This window comes from Ovis canadensis, chromosome X, assembly GCF_042477335.2.
Source record: "Ovis canadensis isolate MfBH-ARS-UI-01 breed Bighorn chromosome X, ARS-UI_OviCan_v2, whole genome shotgun sequence".
Classification (NCBI taxonomy): Eukaryota; Metazoa; Chordata; class Mammalia; order Artiodactyla; family Bovidae; genus Ovis; species Ovis canadensis.
The window spans coordinates 125398625-125422276 of record NC_091727.1 but is presented as its reverse complement, the minus strand read 5'-3'; the positions used below and the strand labels follow the sequence as shown (position 1 = coordinate 125422276).

At 39.3% G+C, this 23652-nt stretch overlaps 1 protein-coding gene across 5 annotated transcripts in view; it reads right to left on the bottom strand.

Annotated features, from left to right (window-relative positions):
- Positions 1 to 23652, bottom strand: part of DCX (doublecortin) — a 391029-nt gene that overhangs the window by 285609 nt on the left and 81768 nt on the right. For 3 of the 5 annotated variants that reach the window (XR_011446218.1, XM_070290894.1, XM_070290896.1), the window contains exon 3: positions 7610 to 7681. The exons of the other annotated variants lie outside the window; for them this stretch is intronic. The gene's annotated coding sequence lies outside the window, so the exon portion shown is untranslated. The remainder of the gene's footprint in view (positions 1 to 7609; positions 7682 to 23652) is intronic. 5 annotated transcript variants of the gene reach the window in all.

The following is a 23652-nucleotide window of genomic DNA, read 5'->3' as shown; positions in this document are numbered from 1 at the left end:
GTTGCAAAGAGTCAGACATAACTGAGTGGCTGAACTGAAACTGGAGTCAAGCTGTCAGAATTTGAATCCTAACTCCACCTGTGACGTTGGCAAGACCTACAATTGCTTAGCACTCTTTGCAATTTCCTCATTTGTAAAATGGCAATGTTGCAAATTAATTGTAATATACATTTGCTATACTGACCGAAAATATTCAAGTTTACCACAGGAAACAAGAAAATAAGTGGTAAAGATGCAATTCATACATTTGTTAAGAAGAGACAAATAGATTAGTAACCCATGAGACATTTTAGACATAAAGTAGATATATGTGTGCAGAACATAAATCAGAAGGGACAAAAGAACAAGGCAGGCACTAAATATTTGTGAGGCACAGGGGGCACCTAATATCCATGATACAACAACTATACATCAGGGTCCTGAGTGGTTCACTAAATATTCATGGTACACTAAATATACGAGGCATGCAGTATTCATGAGGACCTAATTCAGCCACCCACAAGTGTCATGTGTTCTGCACCCATGTATCCTCTGGCCAGAAAATGAAAAATTAAAATCCCACCTGCTCATTGGGCTATAGCAAGCTTCAGGTTGCCTGTACAACTCTCCTATAAAGTATGTGTGTGTATTTGGCTTCAGGCTTCTTTCATCCACAAAGCCCCTTTGCTCAAACTTCATCTCTGGTTCTCCTAACCATACTATCAGCAGGGAACGCTAATGTGGATGAGAGAAACTGGACATGTGAAGACTGCATAACCCTGGTGTGGTTCAGTCTCCTGGCATCCTATCCTGAGTGTGTTAATATACTGCAGTGTATTAATATATAATTTATACTAATATAATTAATATATCTCTCTTCTCTAGTTTCTTACTGTAAATGTTGATTTAATAAATCATGTGATTTGAGTAATCTGAGACTTATCTGACTTTCTAGGAGCTCACTCATTATTACTCTCATGCTTTAGTTTTTTTTTAATAGCCTTATTTAAATATAATTCAGGATCATATAATTCAAACCTATTAAAATATAAAATTCAATGTTTATTGGTATATTATACTAAGCTTTTTAAAAATTATATATATAATAAAATTTTCCATTCTAATTATACAATGTAATGTCATTAATTATTGATATGTTCATGTGTCATCCAACTATCAATATTTTCAAAACTTTTTAATAACCCCTAAAAGAAAATTTACAACCATTAAGCAAGAACTCCCCATTCCTCCTTTCCCCAGTCACTATAACCTTAATCTACCTGTTTCTATGAATGCGCCTGACCTAGATATTTCATGTAAGTGGCAGCACACAACATTTGTCCTTTTGTATTTGACTTTCACTTAGCATGTTTCCAAGGCTCATCCATGTTGTAGCATGTATCAGAACTTTGTTTCTTTTTATGGTCAAATAATGATCCATTGTATGCATATACCATCTTTTGTTTGCTCATGCACCTGTTGATGGACATTTGGATTGTTGAAACCTTTTGGTTATTGTAAATAATGCAGCAGTGAACACTGGAGTACAATTATCTGTTTCAGCCCCTCTTTTCAGTTCTTTTGAGAATGTATTTAGGAGTGAAATTACTGGAATGCATAGTAATTTTATGTGAAACTGTTAGAGGTTCCACCACCAAACTGTTTTCCATAGCACTTGTGCCATTTCACATTCCTACTAGTAAAGTACTAGGGTTCCAATTTCTCAACATTCTGGCCAAAACTTATTTTCATTTAAAAAATTATAGGCATCTTAGAAGATGTGTAGTTGCAACTCACTGCAGTTTTGATTTGCATTTCTCTTTGACTGTGGTTCACAATAAACTGTGGAAAATTCTGAAAGAGATGGGAATACCAGACCACCTGACCTGCCTCTGGAGAAATCTATATGCGGGTCAGGAAGCAACAATTAGAACTGGACATGGAACAACAGACTGGTTCCAAATAGGAAAAGGAATATGTCAAGGCTGTATATTGTCACCCTGCTTATTTAACTTATATGCAGAGTACATCATGAGAAACACTGGGCTGGAAGAAGCACAAGTTGGAATCAAGATCGCCAGCAGAAATATCAATAACTTCAGATATGCAGATGACACTACCCTTATGGCAGACAGTGAGTTCAGTTCAGTTCAGTTCAGTCGCTCAGTCGTGTCCGACTCTTTGCGACCCCATGAATCGCAGCACACCAGGCCTCCCTGTCCATCACCATCTCCCGGAGTTCACTCAGATTCATGGCCATTGAGTCCATGATGCCATCCAGCCATCTCATCCTCTGTCATCCCCTTCTCCTCCTGCCCCTAATCCCTCCCAGCATCAGAGTCTTTTCCAATGAGCCAACTCTTCTCATGAGGTAGCCAAAGTACTAGAGTTTCAGCTTTAGCATCATTCCTTCCATAGAAATCCCAGGGTTGATCTACTTCAGAATGGACTGGTTGGATCTCTTGGCAGTCCAAGGGACTCTCAAGAGTCTTCTCCAACACCACAGTTCAAAAGCATCAATTCTTCGGTGCTCAGCTTTCTTCACAGTCCAACTCTCACATCCATACATGACCACTGGAAAAACCATAGCCTGGACTAGACAGACCTTTGTTGGCAAAGTAATGTCTCTGCTTTTGAATATACTATCTAGGTTGGTCATAACTTTTCTTTCAAGGAGTAAGCGTCTTTTAATTTCATGGCTGCAGTCACCATCTGCAGTGATTTTGGAGCCCAAAAAATAAAGTCTGACATTGTTTCCACTGTTTCCCCATCTAATTCCCATGAAGTGATGGGACTGGATGCCATGATCTTCGTTTTCTGAATGTTGAGCTTTAAGCCAACTTTTTCACTCTCCTCTTTCACTTTCATCAAGAGGCTTTTTAGTTCCTCTTCACTTTCTACCATAAAGGTGGTGTCATCTGCATATCTCAGGTTATTGATATTTCTCCTGGCAATCTTGATTCCAGCTTGTGTTTCTTCCAGTCCAGCGTTTCTCATGATGTACTCTGCATAGAAGTTAAAGAAGCAGGGTGACAATATACAGCCTTGACGTGCTCCTTTTCCTATTTGGAACCAGTCTGTTGTTCCATGTCCAGTTCTAACTGTTGCTTCCTGACCTGCATATAGGTTTCTCAAGAGGCAGGTCAGGTGGTCTGGTATTCCCATGTCTTTCAGAATTTTCCACAGTTTATTGTGATCCACACAGTCAAAGGCTTTGGCATAGTCAATAAAGCAGAAATAGATGTTTCTCTGGAGCTCTCTTGCTTTTTCCATGATCCAGCAGATGCTGGCAATTTGATTTCTGGTTCCTCTGCCTTTTCTAAAACCAGCTTGAATATCAGGGAGTTCACGGTTCATGTATTGCTGAAGCCTGGCTTGGAGAATTTTGAGCATGACTTTACTAGCATGTGAGATGAACAGACAGTGAAGAGGAACTAAACATGGCAGACAGTGAAGAGGAACTAAAAAGCCTCTTGATGAAAGTGTAAGAGGAGAGTGAAAAAGTTGGCTTAAAGCTCAACATTCAGAAAACGAAGATCATGGCATCTGGTCCCATCACTTCATGGGAATTAGATGGGGAAAGTGGAAACAGTGTCAGACTTTATTTTTGTGGGCTCCAAAATCACTGCAGATGGTGATTGCAGCCATGAAATTAAAAGATGCTTACTCCTTGGAAGGAAAGTTATGACCAACCTAGACAGCATATTCAAAATCAGAGACATTACTTTGCCAACAAAGGTCTGTCTAGTCCAGGCTATGGTTTTTCCAGTGGTCATGTATGGATGTGAGAGTTGGACTGTGAAGAAAGCTGACTGCCAAAGAATTTATGCTTTTGAACTGTGGTGTTGGAGAAGACTCTTGAGAGTCCCTTGGACTGCAGGGGGATCCAATCAGTCCATTCTAAAGGAGATCAGCCCTGGGTGTTCTTTGGAAGGACTGATGCTAAAGCTGAAACTCCAGTACTTTGGCCACCTCATGCGAAGAGTTGACTCATTGGAAAAGACTCTGATGCTGGGAGGGATTGGGGGCAGGAGGAGAAGGGGACAACCGAGGATGAGATGGCTGGATGGCATCACAGACTCAATGGACGTGAGTCTGAGTGAACTCCGGGAGATGGTGATGGACAGGGAGGCCTGGTGTGCTGCAATTCATGGGGTCACAAACAGTCGAACACGACTGAGCGACTAATCTGAACTGAACTGAATGCCTCCCTTTAGTTTTGCCTAAATGTACTCCCTTGAACAGATTTGGAAAACACTTTGTGTAAAGGGACAGACAATAAGTATCTTAGGCTTCCCAGGGTACATAGACTGTTTTACAACAATTCAACTCTGCTGTTGTACTATGAAAGCAACCATAGGTAATTACAATCAAACTTTATTTATAGAAACAAGTGCTGGGCTAGATGTAACCCATGCGCCATAGTTTCCAGACTCCTAATCTAGAGCTGTAGTCATTGTGGCTGAATTTGCTCCACATGCAAAAACATGAATGTGAAGGAACTGCATTATTCTTTTTATTGAAATATATTAAAAAACTATTTACTAAGTACCCACTATATCTGTGGCTTCCAGATACAGTCAGTACTCTGTGATGCTAGCAGTAAAGAAACTGCCTGCCAATGCAGGAGAGGTAAGAGAAAAGGGTTCTGTCTCTCGGTTGGAAAGATCCCCTGGAGTAGGAAATAGCTACCCACTCCTGTATTCTTGCCTGGAGAATCCCAAGGACAGAGCAGCCTGGTGGGTTACAGTCCATAAGGTCGCACAGAGTCAGACACAACTGAAGCGACTTAGCACTCACATGTATGCAGGCACCCACTATATCCAGCATGTGCTAGGTGCTGGGTATACAGTAGAGAACAAAATGCAGTTCTTGCTCTCAAGGAGCACTTTCGAAAGTTCTGAGACCTTTTGAGTGAGATGACTTTTTATTATTTTTCTGATGCAATTGAACACATAGCTCTGCTATAGAGATATTATGGTTTCATTACAAAAGGGAACAACAACAAAAAAAGTATCCCACAATTAAAGGTTTAAATTCTCCTGGGAAAAGTCTTGACTCAATCCATTTGTTCATTTGTTTAATTTTTTTTTTAAGTCACGCTAATTATTTAAGAGAAGGAGAGGCTCTGCTGCTGCTGCTGCTAAGTCGCTTCAGTCGTGTCTGACTCTGTGCCACCCCAGAGACGGCAGCCCACCAGCCTCCCCCATCCCTGGGATTCTCTAGGCAGGAATACTGGAGTGGGTTGCCATTTCCTTCTCCAATGCAGGAAAGTGAAAAGTGAAACTGAAGTCGCTCAGTCGTGTCCGACTCTTAGCGACACCATGGACTGCAGCCTACCAGGCTCCTCTGTCCATGGGATTTTCCAGGCAAGAGTACTGGAGTGGGGTGCCATTGCCTTCTCCAAGAGAGGCTCTAAGCCCATCTAATTTTCTTGACTACTTTTACACATAAATTTTAAATTTCATGTGTTAAAAATAAGTATATTTTAGGATGTGAAGCTGATAATCTTTTAGAAATTCTTCCATGTTTAATCCTTTCTGTTACCCCTCTCACACTCAATGATGTCACTGAGGTGAATAAAAACTGACTCTACAAAAGAAAACTGAAAGGGTGAAAAGGACAAAGATCAATAGAGATATGAATAGAGATAATCATGTTTTAAACCTTATAATTAATTTAACATGTACAGTCCACAAAAAGATGTGGGCAGCAATAGAATCTCCCTGGTTTAAATCAAGAGAATTTGGGGATTAGAAATGACATTTAATAGAATTATTATTATAAGCATATCTTATTATTAAGATGAATGAAATTCACATTTTATCTGAGTTTCTGAACACATACTCAGCAATTACAAGAATGTTTAAATAAATAAATCATTGAAGTCCTCTACTCAAGTTAATCCCCTTTAATTAGGCAAGAGCTTAGTAGAAAAGATTAGTCTTTACAGAGCTATCGGTATTCGAAAACTAAATTCAATTTGACAAATTAAAGAGATTAAATTCAAGGCAAAGCACAGGGTAAGAATCTAGCAATCAGAAGATCTATTTGTGCATCTAATTCCTTGAGTAAACCTGGGCAAAATACTTTAAACCCTAAGCTCTAGATTGATGGGTGGATAGAGGGATGGATAGGTAGAGGAATGTGTGATAAAGCAAGGTAAATAAAATGTTAATTACAGAATATAGATGCTGAGAATATGGATGTTCACTGTAAAATTCTTTCATCTTTTCTGTATGTATGAAAATTTTAGTAATAAACTATTACAAATAAGAAAACTCCTCAGTTCCTTATAATTAGTGACAACAGGGTCATAGTCTCACTTTGACCATAAAAGATGGTTGTGCGTATGTGTGTGTGTATTTTACCCGACATGCTAACCAACTTGCAGTACCTGCACTACATTTCCCACATATTCCATTATTTTATCTCTAATTTTGGATGTTGGAATACAAGGGACAGTGAAGATGGTATGGTATTCCTTCATTATCTTCATTTATGCCCACTCCACTGCAATTAGAGAGCAGCCACAAAAACAATCAGAAGCTCCATGTCACGAATTTTATGAAATGATTCCAAGGTTATTGCTGTCAGTCCATCCCACCAGAACAATAGCAGAGTTCACAATCTGTGTGGAATATGGATGAACCATATTTCTTAGGAGAGAGGGGATAATGGAGAAAGAAAAGTTTCCTAAAACAAATACTCCTTAGTATTTAGTTGATAACTTATCCAATTTTATGTTTGTATTATCAAGGGAAAATGAGGTCTTTTCTCAAAAGGGAAATTCTATTACTAATTCTTAATCACTAAAGGAATTAATATTCAGGGACCTACTAGGAAGCCGGCTAGCTAGAAGGGTAGAAAACAATTTTAGTGTGAGTTAGGTGAAGAGGGCAAACCATGAGCTATAGCCAGATATGAAAGCTTCTCTGTGAGGCAGAGACTTTTTGGCTATTTCTGCTCACTATTATTTCCCTAGGTACTAGAACAGAGCCTAGGATGCAGTTATTGTTGTTTAGTCACTCAGTGGTGTCTGACTCTTTGTGACCCCTTGGACTGTATGTAGCCTGCCAGGCTCCTCTGTCCATGGAATTTCCCAGGCAATACTGGAGTGAGTTGCCATTCTCCAGGGGATCTTTCAGACTGAGGGACTGAACCTGCATGTCCTGCATTGCAGGTGGATTCTTTACCACTAGCCACTTGGAAAGCCCTAGCACACAGTAGGTACTCATTAAATACTGAATAAAGGAATTCTCCCCAGCTGACTAGATTGTAAGCCCATTTACAGCATATACCAGAGCTTGCCATTGATTATATTAAAAAGAACCAGGGAGTCTAGCCCGAAACTAAAACACCATTGTTTAAAATTAGAATATCAGTAGGATGCAGCGTTTCTTATCATTCTTGTAGTACAACTCTTTGTTTTTCTCTTTCTCAGCTTTTTCATTCAGAAATTTTAACAGCTTAACACTTTGCATGAGATGAGGTATGTATTTTGAAAAAGAAGAAAGGGAACTTTTACTTTCAGATACTAAGAGGACTAATATTTCCTAGTTGTAATTTTAAGACATTTAGGCAGTCATGTGTATATTACAGTTAACTGTTTTCTGTAGAATTTGCCTACCTTTATGTTGCTGTGACTTTTGGATGACTGGAAGAACTTTTATGAATCAGGAAGTATTAATGATTGCTATTCCTGAAAAACAAAAAAAAGAACTGCTAAATTTGTAAATTTTCACTGCCTGTTTGAGATAGAGCTGGTAATCATCTATCCATTCAGTCAATCAACAGGTACTTAATGAGTGGCTATAATGCTTCAAAAGAATTGATGCCTTTGAACTGTGGTGTTGGAGAAGGCTTCCGAGAGTCCCTTGGACTGCAAGGTGATTAAGCTAGTCCATCCTAAAGGAAATCGGTCCTGAATATTCATTGGAAGGACTGATTCAGAAGCTGAAACTCCAATACTTTGGCCACCTGATGTGAAGGACTGACTCATTGGAAAAGACCCTGATGCTAGGAAAGATTGAAGGAAGGCAGGAGAAGAGGATGACAGAGGATGAGATGGTTGGATGGCATCACCGACTCAATGGACATGAGTTTGAACAAGTGCTGGGAGTTGGTGATGGACAGGGAAGCCCGGCCTGCTGCAGTCCATGGGGTCGCAAAAAGTCAGACACGACTGAGCTGATAATGCTTCAGGCACTGAGCTATGACTTAAGGATATGAAAACAGTGAGAGTGGATCCATCTCCTACAGGAGCTCACAGCCTAGTTGGAGAGAGAGAGATAAGGATATAAATCAACAGAGTGCAATGTAATAGAAAAGTACTACAAAAAAGCAGTAGAGAAATGGGGAACCTGACTACTTTTCTAGTGTAATTGCCTAAACAACATTAACTAATAACAGAATCATTTTAAACAATAATAGAATCATTTTTATATCAGAAGAGTTTTGAAAACCTATGAACCAACTACAGTATTTCAATTAAAAAATAAACTAATTTTACATTACTATTTTGTTAGTGTGTTGGTGCTTGTGGTCTTTAAAAACAAAACATGAAAAATGTGAAAAATGAATTATTATACAGAGTACAAGCTTCAATAAATAGCATAATTTTTAAACAATTTTGAGATAGAATTCACATACCATAAAGTTCACCTTTTAAAGTGTATATTTCAGTGTTTTTTTGGTATATTCAATGAATTTATAGCCATTATAACTATGTAATTCCAAAATAACTTTACCCTGAAAGAAACCCCATTCTCATCAGCAGTCACTCCCCATTTCTCTTTAAAAACTCCTCCCAGCCCTAAGCAACTATTAATCTACTTTGCTTACTCAGGACATTTCATATCAATAAAATCATATATATGGTATTTTGTGTGTGGCTTCCTTCACTTGGCACAATGTTTTCAAGATCTATCCTTGTCTAGAATGTATCAGTAGTTTATTCATTTTCATGGCTAAATAAAATTCATATATATATACACACACATATATATATGATGGTGAGCATCTTCAGTTTAGTTCAGTGCATTTGCTCAGTTGTGTCTGACTCTTTGCAAACCCATGAATCGCAGCATGCCAGGCTTCTCTGTCCAACACCAACTCCCGGAGTTTACTCAAACTCATGTCCATTAAGTCAGTGATGTCATTCAGGCATCTCATCCTCTGTGTCCCTTTCTCCTGCCCCCAATCCCTCCCAGCATCAGAGTCTTTTCCAATGAGTCAACTCTTCGCATGAGGTGGCCAAAGTATTGGAGTTTCAGCTTCAGCATCAGTCCTTCCAATGAACACCCAGGACTCATCTGCTTTAGAATGGACTGGTTGGATCTCCTTGCAGTCCAAGGGACTCTTAAGAGTCTTCTCCAACACCACAGTTCAAAAGCATCAATCCTTTGGTGCTCAGCTTTCTTCACAGTCCAACTCTCACATCCATACATGACCACTGGAAAAACCATGGCCTTGACTAGACGGACCTTTGTTGGCAAAGTAATATCTCTGCTTTTGAATATGCTATCTAGGTTGGTCATAACTTTCCTTCCAAAAGTAACCGTCTTCTAATTTCATGGCGGCGATCACCATCTGCAGTGATTTTGGAGCCCATAAAAATAAAGTCTGACACTGTTTCCACTGTTTCCGCATCTAATTCCCATGAAGTGATGGGACCAGATGCCATGATCTTCATTTCCTGAATGTTGAACTTTAAGCCAACTTTTTCACTCTCCTCTTACACTTTCATCAAGAGGCTTTTGAGTTCCTCTTCACTTTCTACCATAAGGGTGGTGTCATCTGCATATCTGAGGTTATTGATATTTCTCCTGGCAATCTTGATTCCAGCTTGTGCTTCTTCCAGCCCAGCATTTCACATGAGGTACTCTGCATAGAAGTTAAATAAGCAGGGTGACAATATGCAGCCTTGACGTACTCCTTTTCCTATTTGGAACCAGTCTGTTGTTCCATGTCCAGGTCTAATTGTTGCTTCTTGACCTGCATATAGGTTTCTCCAGAGGCAGGTCAGGTGGTCTGGTATTCCCATGTCTTTCAGAATTTTCCACAGTTTATTGTGATCCACACAGTCAAAGGCTTTGGCATAGTCAATAAAGCAGAAATAGATGTTTTCTGGAACTCTCTTGCTTTTTCCATGATCCCGCAGATGTTGGCAATTTGATCTCTGGTTCCTCTGCCTTTTCTAAAATCAGCTTGAACATCTGGAAGTTCGCGGTTCATGTATTGCTGAAGCCTGGCTTGGAGAATTTTAAGCGTTACTTTACTAGCATGTGAGATGAGTGCAATTGTGCGGTAGTTTGAGCATTCTTTTACATTGCCTTTCTTTGGAATTGGAATGAAAACTGACCTTTTCCAGTGAGCATCTTAGTAGTTGTTTATTGGTCATTTGTATGTCTTCTATAGAGAAATGTCTATTTATATCCTTTGCTGGTTTTTAATTGGATTATTATTCTTTTATTATAGAGTTGTAAGAGTTCCTTATCTATTCTAAGTACCTTATTATATATGAAATTTGGAAATGTTTTCTCCTGTTCTGTGGGTTGTTTTTTAACTTTCTTGATGGCATTATTCGCAGCACAAAAGTTTTAAATTTTGGTATAGTCTAATTTATCTTTTCCTTTTGTCTTGTCACTTGTGCTTTTTTTGGTGTCATATTTAAGAAATCAGTGTTTTAATACAAAGAACAGCACAATTTTTAAACAACAGGTCAAATATAACTGAGTACGCAAAACAAAGGTATCTTCACAACTACCTATGGTTGTTGGCTGCCTTGCTATCATTAGATCATATTTATTTAACACTTTTATCTTTTTCAAAGTACTTCTTACCTGGAGACTCAACATAGCATTTAATCCAACAAATTATCACAGGGGCTAATATCAGGCCCTCTCATCCCCATGGTTCAAGGATGATCAAAACAGTATCCCTGAGAAAGACACTGAATACTTACCTATAGTATATTGTGTATAAGTATTATGAAGAGGCAGTATACGTGATGCTATCAGAACACTGATGAGTAATTCTACTTGGCGTGGTGTTGGGAGTCAGGGAAAGTTCACGAAAAGAGTTTAGCCAACTCAATAAATACTTATTGAGTATGAATTCTATAGTAGATATTGTGCTAGGTTCCAGAATGTAGCACTGAATAATTCTGATATGGTTGTAGCTTTCAAGGAGCTGACAGTCTAGCGCAGATATGGCCTGTGAATGACCTGTAATCTAAGAATGACCTTTACAGTTTTAAAGAGTTATAGCACAAACAAAGAAGGATATACAACAGCAAGAAAAATAAAACAGATATGCCCAGATGATCTAAAATATTTACTGTCTGGTCATTTATAGAAAAACTTTCCTGTCCCTTGGTCTTGAGCAGTGGTTCTCAAATTTGGCTACATATTGGAGTTACTTGGGAAGCTTTAAAAAATTACATAGATGCATGAGTCACAAGCTGAGATTCTTACCTAACTAGTCAGTTGAATGGTCAGAGCCACAGGAATTTTTAAAAGCTTCCAAGTTGATTCTAGCATAGTGGTGATGTTGAGAAAAATAGTTCTAGAGCAGTGCTGTCAACTAGAGTTTTCTGCAATGATCAAGATGTTATATAGTCAGTCCTCTCTATTCATGGATACAGAAACTGTGGGTAGGGAAGACGGATAGCACTATGCCATTTTATAAAAGGGACTTGAGTATGAACAGATTTTGGTATCCATGGGGGTCCTGGACCAATCTCTTGTAAATACTAGCCACGAATGTACTATCCTGTCCAACACTGTAGCCACTGGTGACATGGATACTAAGCACTTGAAATCTTGCTACAGTTGTTGACCTAGGAACTGAATTTTTAATTTTATTTAATATTAATTAATTTAAATCTAAAATAGCCACATGTGGCTATTGATCACTATATTGGCTATGGCAGCCCTAGAAGGAAGGCTGATATGAAACAAAGATCAAATGATAGCCATGGAGAGGTTATATGTTCTGTTCTAATTGTTTTACATATGACAACTTCTTTAATCCCCACAACAACTCCCTGGGCTAAGTATGATTATCTTCTCCATTATCCAAATGAAGAAACTAAGAAACAGAGAGGTTTAACTGAGAGTTTAAATAATTTGCTCAAGGTCTAATTGTTACTATGTGGTAGAATTAACATTAAAACTCAAGTTATTTGGCTCTAAAACACATGCTCTTAATAATTCACAAAAACCATCAATTAGTTAAATAATATGTGCACAAACATAGGAACCTGGAATGTCAGATCCATGAATCAAGGCAAATTGGAAAGGGTCAAACAGGAGATGACAAAAGTGAATGTCTACATTCTAGGAATCAGTGAACTAAGATGGACTGGAATGGGTGAATTTAACTCAGATAACCATTATATCTACAACTGTGGTCAGGAATCCCTTAGAAGAAATGGAGTAGCCATTATAGTCAACAAAAGAGTCCGAAATGCACTAGTTGGATGCAATCTCAAAAATGATATAATGATCTCTGTTCATTTCCAAGGCAAACCATTCAGTATCATGGTAATCCAAGTCTATGCCCCAACCAGTAACACTGAAGAAGCTGAAGTTGAACAGTTCTATGAAGACTTACAAAACCTTCTAGAACTAACTCCCAATAAAGATGTCCTTTTCATTATAGGCGACTGGAATGCAAAAGTAGGAAGTCAAGAAACACCTGGAGTAACAGGCAAATTTGGCCTTGGAGTACAGAGTGAAGCAGGGCAAAGGCTAATAGAGTTCTGCCAAGAGAACGCACTGGTCATAGCGAACACCCTCTTCCAACAACACGAGAGAAGACTCTACAGGTGGACATCACCAGATGGTCAACAACGAAATCATGTTGGTTATATTCTTTGCAGCCAAAGATGGAGAAGCTCTATACAGTCAGCAAAAACAAGACTGGGAGTTGACTGTGGCTCAGATCACGAACTCCTTATTGCCAAATTCAGACTGAAACTGAAGAAAGCGGAGAAAACTACTAGACCATTCAGGTATGACCTAAATCAAATGCTTTATGATTATACAGTGGAACTGAGAAATAGATTTAAGGGACTATATCTGATAGACAGAGTGCCTGATGAACTATGGAATGAGGTTCGTGACATTGTACAGGGGACAGGGATCAAGACTATCCCCAAGAAAAAGAAATGCAAAAAAGCAAAATGCCTGTCTGGGGAGCCCTTACAAATAGTGTGAAGAGAAGGGAAGTGAAAAGCCAAGGAGAAAAGGAAAAATATACCCATTTGAATTCAGTGTTCCAAAAAATAGAAAGGAGAGAGGAGAAAGCATTCCTCAGTGATCAATGCAAAGAAATAGAGGAAAACAATAGAATGGTCAAGACTAGAGATCTCTTCAAGAAAATTAGAGATACCAAGGGAACATTTCATGCAAAGATGGGCTCAATAAAGGACAGAAATGGTCTGGACCTAACAGAAGCAGAAGATATTAAGAAGAGGTGGCAAGAATATGCAGAAGAATTGTACAAAAAAGATCTTCATGACCCGGATAATCACAATGGTGTGATCACTCACCTAGAGCCAGACATTCTGGAATGTGAAGTCAAGTGGGCCTTAGAAAGCATCACTATGAACAAAACTAGTGGAGGTGATGGAATTCCAGTTGAGCTATTTCAAATCCTGAAAGATGATGCTGTGAAAATGCTGCACTCAATATGCCCGCAAATTTGGAAAACTCAGCAGTGGCCACAGGACTGGAAAAGGTCAGTTTTCATTCCAATCCCAAAGAAAGGCAATGCCAAAGAATGTTCAAACTACTTCACAATTGCACTCATCTCACAGCAGCACACGCTAGTAAAGCAATGCTCAAAATTCTCCAAGCCAGGCTTCAGCAATATGTGAGCTTTGAACTTCCAGGTGTTCAAGCTGGATTTAGAAAAGGCAGAGGAACCAGAGATCAAATTGCCAACATCCGCTGGATCATGGAAAAAGCAAGAGAGTTCCAGAAAATCATCTATTTCTGCTTTATTGACTATGCCAAAGCCTTTGACTGTGTGGATCACAATAAACTGTGGAAAATTCTGAAAGACATGGGAATACCAGACCATCTGACCTGCTTCTGGAGAAATCTGTATGCAGGTCAGGAAGTAACAGTTAGAACTGGACATGGAACAATAGACTGTTTCCAAATAGGAAAAGGAGTATGTCAAGGCTGTATATTGTCACCTTGCTTATTTAACTTATATGCAGAGTACCTCATGTGAAATGCTGGGCTGGAAGAAGCACAAGCTGGAATCAAGATTGCCAGGAGAAATATCAATAACCTCAGATATGCAGATGACACCACCCTTACAGCACAAAGTGAAGAAGAACTTAAGAGCCTCATGATGAAAGTGAAAGAGAATAGTTAAAAAGTTGGCTTAAAATTCAACATTCAGAAAACTAAGATCATGGCATCCAGTCCCATAACTTCATGGCAAATAGATGGGGAAACAGTGGAAACAGTGGCTGACTTTATTTTTCTGGGCTCCAAAATCACTGCAGATGGTGAGTGCAGCCGTGAAATCAAAAGACACTTGCTCCTTGGAAAAAAAGCAGTGACAAACCTAGACATCATATTAAGGAACAGAAACATTATTTTGCTGAAAAAGGTCCCTCTAGTCAAAGCTATGGTTTTTCCAGTAGTCATATATGGATGTGAGAGCTGGACCATAAAGAAAGCTGAGCACCAAAGAATTTATGCTTTTGAACTGTGGTGTTGGAAAAGACTCTTGACAGTCCCTTGGACTGCAAGGAGATCCAACCCGTCCATCTGTCTGACTCTTTGCGACCCCATGGACTGTAGCCTACCAGGCTCCTCCCTCCATGGGATTCTCCAGGCAAGAGTACTGGAGTGGGTTGCCATTTCCTTCTTCAGGAGATCTTCCCAACCCAGGGATCGAACCCAGGTCTTCCACATTCCAGGCAGACGCTTAAACCTCTGAGCCACCAGGGAAGCCCAAAGGAAATCAGTCCTGAATATTAATTGGAAGGACTGATGCTGAAGCTGAAACTCCAATACTTTGGCCACCTGATCTGAAGAGCTGACTCATTGGAAAAGACCCTGATGCTGGGAAAGATTGAGGGCAGGAGGAGAAGTGGACAACAGAGGATGGAATGATTGGATGGCATCACTGACTCAGTGGACATGGATTTGGGTGAACTCTGGGAGCTGGTGATGGACAGGGAGGCCTGTCGTGCTGCAGTTCATGGGGTCACAGAGTCAGACACGACTGAGCGACTGAACTGATACTGATGTGCACAAAGCATAACCGTCACAGCTGGAGGTAGCATGTCTAAGACCTACGGTGGACATTGTTAAACTTATCCACTGGCTTTGACATAATGAAAGGGAAACTAAAGAGAGGTAGCCTTTTCAAATTACTGTAATTTATTAAGGAATTACTCAACATAATAAAAGAACTTCAAATGCAAATTCTAATCTAAATCAATCTTCCAATTAAAACACACTACAATCAGCCATGTATTTTAGTGGTAGAGGAAGAAGAGCACAGTATCTTAGCCTTTAAAGGGTGCCTGCAATGGTCCATTAGTTGCTTTGCTGGTATGGATGTGCTCTCCATTTCCAGTGGTTAATTAGGTCATCAGCTTAGACAGGCACTTTACAAAGGCTCTTTTCAAAGAAAGTTCAAGTGTCTGCAGACAGACTATTACAAAAAGGCATGAAATAAATACTGGAGAGGATGTGAAGAAAAAAAATCAAGAAAGAAGAATCTACTCTTCTGGATTCTTCTGGTTCTTCTAGGAATTAAGTTTACATGAGACAGGGGAAAAGTTTAATAACAAGAATACATGGGAGAGAAACAGGAAAATAGTAGCATTTACCAGAGGGAAAGGGGGAGGGCAAAATGAATAAAGGGTGTCAGCTGTATGGTGATGGATGGAAACTAAACTTTTGGTGTTGAACATGCTATAGTGTACACAGAAGTTGAAATATAATGTAAAATGTATACCTGAAATTTATATAATGTTACCTCAAAAACAAAAAAGAAAGCCTGAAACTGAGCAGGACACTGTGAGGCTCCTGGTTTTGGAAGCCTTTCTAGGTTCCCTGTTCCGTGTAGGGAACAGACTCCAGCTACCATGACCTTCTGATGCTGCTAAGTCGCTTCAATCGTGTCCGACTCTGTGCGACCCCATAGATGGCAGCCCACCAGGCTCCCCCGTCCCTGGGATTCTCCAGGCAAGAACATTGGAGTGGGTTGCTGTTTCCTTCTCCAATGCATGAAAGTGAAAAGTGAAAGGGAATTCACTCAGTCGTGTTCGACTCTTAGTGACCTCATGGACTGCAGCCTACCAGGCTCCTCCGCACATGGGATTTTCCAGGCAAGAGTACTGGAGTGGGGTGCCATTGCCTTCTCCAACCATGACCTTCACTGAATCTCAAAGGGTAGATTCAGTTCAGTTCAGTCGCTCAGTCATGTCCAACTCTTTGCAACCTCATGAATTGCAGCATGCCAGGCCTCCCTGTCCATCACCAACTCCCAGAGTTCACCCATGTCCATTGAGTCGGTGATGCCATCCAGCCATCTCATTCTCTGTAGTCCCCTTCTCCTCCTGCCCCCAGTCCCTCTTAGCATCAGGGTCTTTTCCAGTGAGTCAACTCTTCACATGAGGTGGCCAAAGCATTGGAGTTTCAGCCTCAGCATCAGTCCTTCCAATGAACACCCAAGACTGATCTCCTTTAGGATGGACTTGCAATCCAAGGGACTCTCAAGAGTCTTCTCCAACACCACAGTTCAAAAGCATCAATTCTTCGGCGCTTCTCTTTCTTTATAGTTCAACTCTCATATCCATACATGACCACTGGAAAAACCATAGCCTTGACTAGACGGACCTTAGTCGGCAAAGTAATGTCTCTGCTTCTTAATATGCTGTCTACGTTGGTCATAACTTTCCTTCCAAGGAGTAAGCGTCTTTCAGTTTCATGGCTGAAATCACCATCTGAAGTGATTTTGGAGTCCAGAAAAATAAAGTCTGACACTGTTTCCACTGTTTCCCCATCTAATTCTCGTGAAGTGATGGGACCAGATGCCATGATCTTCGTTTTCTGAATGTTGAGCTTTAAGCCAACTTTTTCACTCTCCTTTTTCACTTTCATCAAGAGGCTTTTTAATTCCTCTTCACTTTCTGTCAAAAGGTTGGTTTCATCTGCATATCTGAGGTTATTGATATTTCTCCCAGCAATCTTGATTCCAGCTTGTGCTTCATCCAGCCCAACGTTTCTCATGATGTACTCTGCATAGAAGTTAAATAAGCAGGGTGACAATATACAGCCTTGACATACTCCTTTTCCTATTTGGAAACAGTCTGTTGTTCCATGTCCAGTTCTAACTGTTGCTTCCTGATCTGCATATATGTTTCTCCAGAGGCAGGTCAGGTGGTCTGGTATTCCCATGTCTTTCAGAATTGTCCACAGTTTATTGTGATCCACACAGTCAAAGGCTTTGGCATAGTCAATAAAGCAGAAGTAAATGTTTTTTCTGAAACTCTTTTGCTGTTTTGATGATCCAGTAAATGTTGGCAATTTGATCTCTGGTTCCTCTGCCCTTTCTAAAACCAGCTTGAACATCTGGAATTTCATGGTTCAAATAGCTGCTAATCAGGGAAGGGAGAGGATGCAGACAAAAGGGAGGATCAGCCAAGAAACAATATTGCAGCCTTGGGCAGGGTCTTCATTCCACCTCACAGGAAACACATAAAATCTTTGAGCTCTGTACAGAACTAAAACATAACAAATGGAAGATGCCAGTACTCTCATTCCAGAGAAGAACATTTGAGGCCAGATTAAAGGAACTAGAAGAGCTCATCAAGCGATTACCCAAGACCAGATTAAAGGAGATTAAACTGAACTGAGTTTAAAGGAGGGCAAGTCCTGCACACACCCTAATCTAATCAGTAACCCCACCCTTGAACCACTGCTATAAAGTTCAGTTCAGTTCAGTTGCTCAGTTGTGTCCAACTCTTTGCAACCCAATGGACTGCAGCACGCCAGGCTTCCCTGTCCATCACCAACTCCCAGAGCTTGCTCAAACTCAAGTCCATCAAGTCAGTGATGTCATCCAAGCATCTCATCCTCTGTCATCCTCTTCTCCTCTTGCCTTCAATCAGGGTCAGCATCAGGGTCTTTTCAAATGAGTAAGCTCTTTGCATCAGGTGGCCAAAGTATTGGAGTTTCAGCTTCAACATCAGCCCTTCCAATGAACCTCCAGGACTGATCTCCTTTAGGATGGGCTGGTTGGATCTCCTTGCAGTCCAAGGGACTCTCAAGAGTCTTCTCCAACACCACAGTTCAAAAGCATCAATTCTTCAGCACTCAGCTTTCTTTATGGTCCAACTTTCACATCTGGACATGACAACTGGAAAAACCATAGCTTTCACTATACAGACCTTTGTTGGCAAAATAATGTCTCTGCTTTTAATACACTGTCTAGGTTTGTATAGCTTTCCATCCAAGGAGCAAGTGTCTTTTAATTTCATGGCTGCAATTTAATTTCATGGCTACAATCACTGCAGTGATTTTCGAGCCTAAGAAAATAAAGTCTGTTAACTGCTTTTTCCCCTTCTATTTGCCATGAAGTGATGGGACTAGATGCCATGATCTTAGTTTTTTGAGTTAAAAAAAAACAAAACTAGAATAAACCACAGTCCAAAATATGTGTGAGTCTTAAGCCAGGTTTTTCACCCTCATCAAGAGGCTGTTTACTTCCTCTTCATTTCTGTCATGAAAGTGGTATTATCTGCATATCTGAAGTTGTTGATATTTCTCCCAGCAATCTTGATCCCAGCTTGTAACTTATCCAGCCCGACATTTCGCATGATGTATTCTGCATATAAGTTAAATAAATTTCTGGCTATAGGTATTTATAAATAGGCAAATTAGGAAATCCTAATATTGATCCTGATTATATATAGTGAGAATTTCTAGGATATGGAGGCAGCTCTTGTGTTGATACTGATCAGACATTATGACCATATCTAAGACTCAGAATCATAATCATAATACTCTTCTCTTCTGTCTCTGTCTCTCTCTCTCTCACACACACATTATAATTACCAAGCGAGTACAGGGTTGACAGAAGTAGGTAGTTGATATATATGAAATTAAAAATGTGGTAGTTCCAGCATGTAGGAGTTTTTAGATTGTGAATCATACCCACTATAGTTAAAAAAACAAAACTAGAATAAACCACAGTCCAAAATATGTCTGAAGACCACTGTATAAACAAGAGTGGATTAGAGACCTTTAAGACCAGCATCAGTGATACAAAAAGCAAGAAGGAGGCTTTGGGAATTTCAACATAATTAATAAAGAGCTGTATTCAGAGCATTCTGGATAAATGTGCCTCTGGGGGTCAGTGCTTACACAATGCTTTAGTGTGAGTAAAAATTTTGCAGCTATCTTTTGCTCAGAGCAAGTGTAGTCAGCTGCCACACCTAAAAGATAAACTACTGGCACACTCCATCTAGAGCATATTATGATTCTTCCCCATAATTATCAAAGGCAAGGTTTGCTTTACAAAACAACATCTATAGATGAGCTGCTAAGGGATCTCAAAAACAAAGATAAGGACACAAGCAAAAAACACTGATTAATATTTGAACAACAGTTATCATGTATAAAAAACAAAATTAATAAACAGAAAAGTTAACATGGAAATAATAGAATAAATAATAGCAAATGAAAAAATATTTTAAAATAACTATAACTAATATTCTCAAAAGAATAAGAAAAGTTATTAAACCCATAAACAAGGAAAATGCTGGCATAAAACAAAACAAATGATAAGTCCTGGAAACTACATGAATAAAAGGGAATAAAAATAAGGAATGCAATGGATGTCTGTAGTAGCATTATGCAACAGAAGAAAAGAAAAAAAAATGTGTGTTAATACATTAAACCAAAAGATTCTCACAAAAAAAGTGCAAAATGAAAAAGAAATAGAAATTTTGAGAAAGCAATAATAGACATGGAGACTAGATCCAGAAGTTCAACATCCATGTAGCAGGAATCCTATAAGAACAGAAAGTATAGAGAAGAGCAAGTAAATATATCAATAATAGAAGATAATTCCTCCCAAGTGGTAAAAAATACTAGTCTTCAGATGGAGAGAGAAGTGCTAAACCAGGTAAACAAAGAAGACATATATAAAATGCATTGGAGAAACATTTCTGAACACGAAGAATTTTAAAAAGGATTAAAACAAAATCCCAAAAGTTTACATAAAAAAGAAAATAGCAAAACAAACAAACAAAAAACCCAGTATGTTCAGTTCAGTTCAGTTGTTGCAGAAACCAGTACTCAAGAAACCAGGCACCACACTCGGAGAGTTGGAGAATTCAGGTTTATTATGCCGGCGGGCCCAGAGGAGTTAACACTCCAAGCTCTGAGCCCCGAACAAAGGGATTACAGAGTTTTTATAGACAGACTATAGTGGGCAACACTAGCTGTTAATAGGCTGGTTTAAACTAAGGGGTTTCTCATGCGAGGGAACATCAGTCAAGATGGGGAGGGGGATGTCGGCCTGGACAAGCATGATTAAGCAGGTTTGCAGGGGCTGGGCGATTGCAAAGGGCAGGACAAGGGTTAGTGAGATAAACTCCAGTTCTGAGTATTGCAAGCCCCCACTTTCTGAGACTACAAGACCTGCATGACCTACGTGATCTAGACTTAGCAAGGGGCAAGCTCAGTTAAAGAGACAGAAGAAGGAGGTTATATAAAATTTTAACTTTTCCTCTTCATAGTTACTCAGTCGTGTCTGACTCTTTGCGAACCCGTGGACTGTAGCACGCCAGGCCTCCCTGTCCATCACCAACTCCTGGAGTTTACTCAAATACATGTCCACTGAGTCAATGATGTCATCCAACCATCTCATCCTCTGTCGTCCCCTTCTCCTCCCGCCTTCAATCTTTCCCAGTATCAGGGTCTTTTCAAATGAGTCAGCTCTTCACAACAGGTGGCCAAAGTACTGGAGTTTTCAGCTTCAACATCAATCCTTCCAATGAACACCCAGGACTTATTTCCTTTAGGATGGACTGGTTGGATCTCCTTGCAGTCCAAGGAACTTTTAAGAGTCTTCAACATCACACTTCAAAAGCATCATTTCTTCAGAGCTCAGCTTTTTTATAGTCCAACCATCACATTCATATTTGACTACTGCAAAACCCATAGCTTTGACTAGATGGACCTTTGTTGGCAAAGTAGTGTCTCTGCTTTTTAATATGCTGTCTAGGTTGGTCATAACTTTTCTTCCAAGGAGTAAGCGTCTTTTAATTTCATGGCTGCAGTCACCATCTGCAGTGAATTTGGAGCCCTCCCACACACAAATAAAGTCTGTCACTGTTTCCACTGTTTCTCCATCTATTTGCCATGAAGTGATGGCACTGGATGCCATGATCTTAATTTTTTGGATGTTGAGTTTTAAGCCAACTTTTTCACTTTCCTCTTTCACTTTCATCAAGAGGCTCCTTAGTTCCTCTTTGCTTTCTGCCATAAGGTTGGTGTCATCTGTATATCTGAGGTTATTGATATTTCTCCTGGCAATCTTGATTCCAGCTTATGCTTCATCCAGAGCAGCATTTCTCATGATGTACTCCGCATATAAGTTAAATAAGCAGGGTGACAATACGCAGCCTTGACGTACTCCTTTCCATATTTGGAACCATTCTATATTTAGCTTTAACTATAGACTCTTGAGAGTCCCTTGGACTGCAAGGAGATCCAACCAGTCCATTCTGAAGGAGATCAACCCTGGGATTTCTTTGGAAGGAATGACGCTAAAGCTGAAATTCCAGTACTTTGGCCACCTCATGCGAAGAGTTGACTCATTGGAAAAGACCCTGATGCTGGGAGGGATTGGGGGCAGGAGGAGAAGGGGACAACCGAGGATGAGATGGCTGGATGGCATCACAGACTCAATGGACGTGAGTCTGAGTGAACTCCGGGAGATGGTGATGGACAGGGAGGCCTGGCGTGCTGCGATTCATGGGGTTGCAAAGAGTCAGACACAACTGAGCGACTGAACTGACTGAACTGAACTGATAAACCCAGTGAAGTTTACACTTAAAGGTAAATAACTGTGGATACATAAGGTCAAAATAATTTTTATGATTATTTAGAACTAAAATTTTTGGAGATATAAAATTGAGATACAACAGGAAAGTAATTGTAAAGTTGCAAAGTTATTGTCTAAAATAAAGAAATATACAGATTCTAATGAAATTTAGATTTTGATTTTTATAAAAGGATTATAAATGTCTGTATTGAGAACCAACCAGATACACAGAAAGAGCATATTCACCTTTGAAAATACAAGAAGAAAAATAAAAGATCAGGTCAAATCATCAACACAAGTAAAAGGAAGCAAAGAAAAATGACAAATAGAAAACATAAAACATGATAGCAGTACTAAGGAAAAAATGTACTAGTAATTACAATAAATATTAATAGTTTATTTTACTCTAATAATAGAAGTCCCTGTGAATGAAAAAATTTTATACTTTTAATTTTGAAATAATATTACAAAATGTTTCAAAACTAGTTAAATAATTCACTTATAGATTTACCAAATGTTAACATTTAAAACACTTTTATTTTTCTGTCTCTAATTTTTCCCTGAAATGTTTCAGAGTAAGTTGCAGACAGGATGCTCTTGCACAATTTTACAAAGGACCATCTTACTGGAACAAATGGTGAATATCTAATAAAGTGTGCATTGAGATAATAATATATCATTGATTGATAATTGTACTGTGGTTACATAAAAGCATCCTGTCTGCAACTTTTCTTCCCCATGATTTTTTGGAGAACTTCTTTACTTTCAAATACTACAAGATGTTCCAGAATCATTTTATATTTTTACCTTCCCTAGAACTGGAATCAGTATCTTCTTTGAGGAGTCCTTGTTCTTTTATTGTAGAATCATGTTTAGAAATCAAGATCTGGGCACTGGGTGTGCTCATTAGTACTAGAGTTATGTGTATTTCTATTAACTCTCAGTGGACAAAGCTGAGATATATATGTATGTATTCATATACACATACATATATCCATATTTCTGTATCTATCAATCTATCTTTCAAAAACCATGAAACAACACTGATGATACCTCTAATTCAAACCCAATACCATAGGGTTTGTCATAGGCTTCCCTCTTTCCTTTTTAAAAAAAATTTTATTTAACTGGAGGCTTATTATTTTACAATATTGTAGTGGGTTTTGCCATACATTGACATGAATCAGCCATGAGTGTACATGTTTTCCCCTCCTAAACCCCCTCTCCCACCTCCCTCTCCATCCCATCCCTCAGGGTCATCCCAGCACACCAGCCCTGAGCACCTTGTCTCATGCATCGAACCTGGACTAGTGATCTGTTTCACATATAATATACACGTTTCAATGTTATTCTCTCAAATCTTCCCACCCTCGCCTTCACCCACAGAGTCCAAAAGATTGTTCTATACATCTGTGTCTCTTTTGCTGTCTCACATATAGGGTCATTGTTACCATTTTCTAAATTCCATACATATGTGTTAGTATACTGTATTGGTATTTTTCGTTCTGACTTACTTCACTCTGTATAACAGGCTCCAGTTTCATCCACCTCATTAGAACTGATTCAAATGCTCTC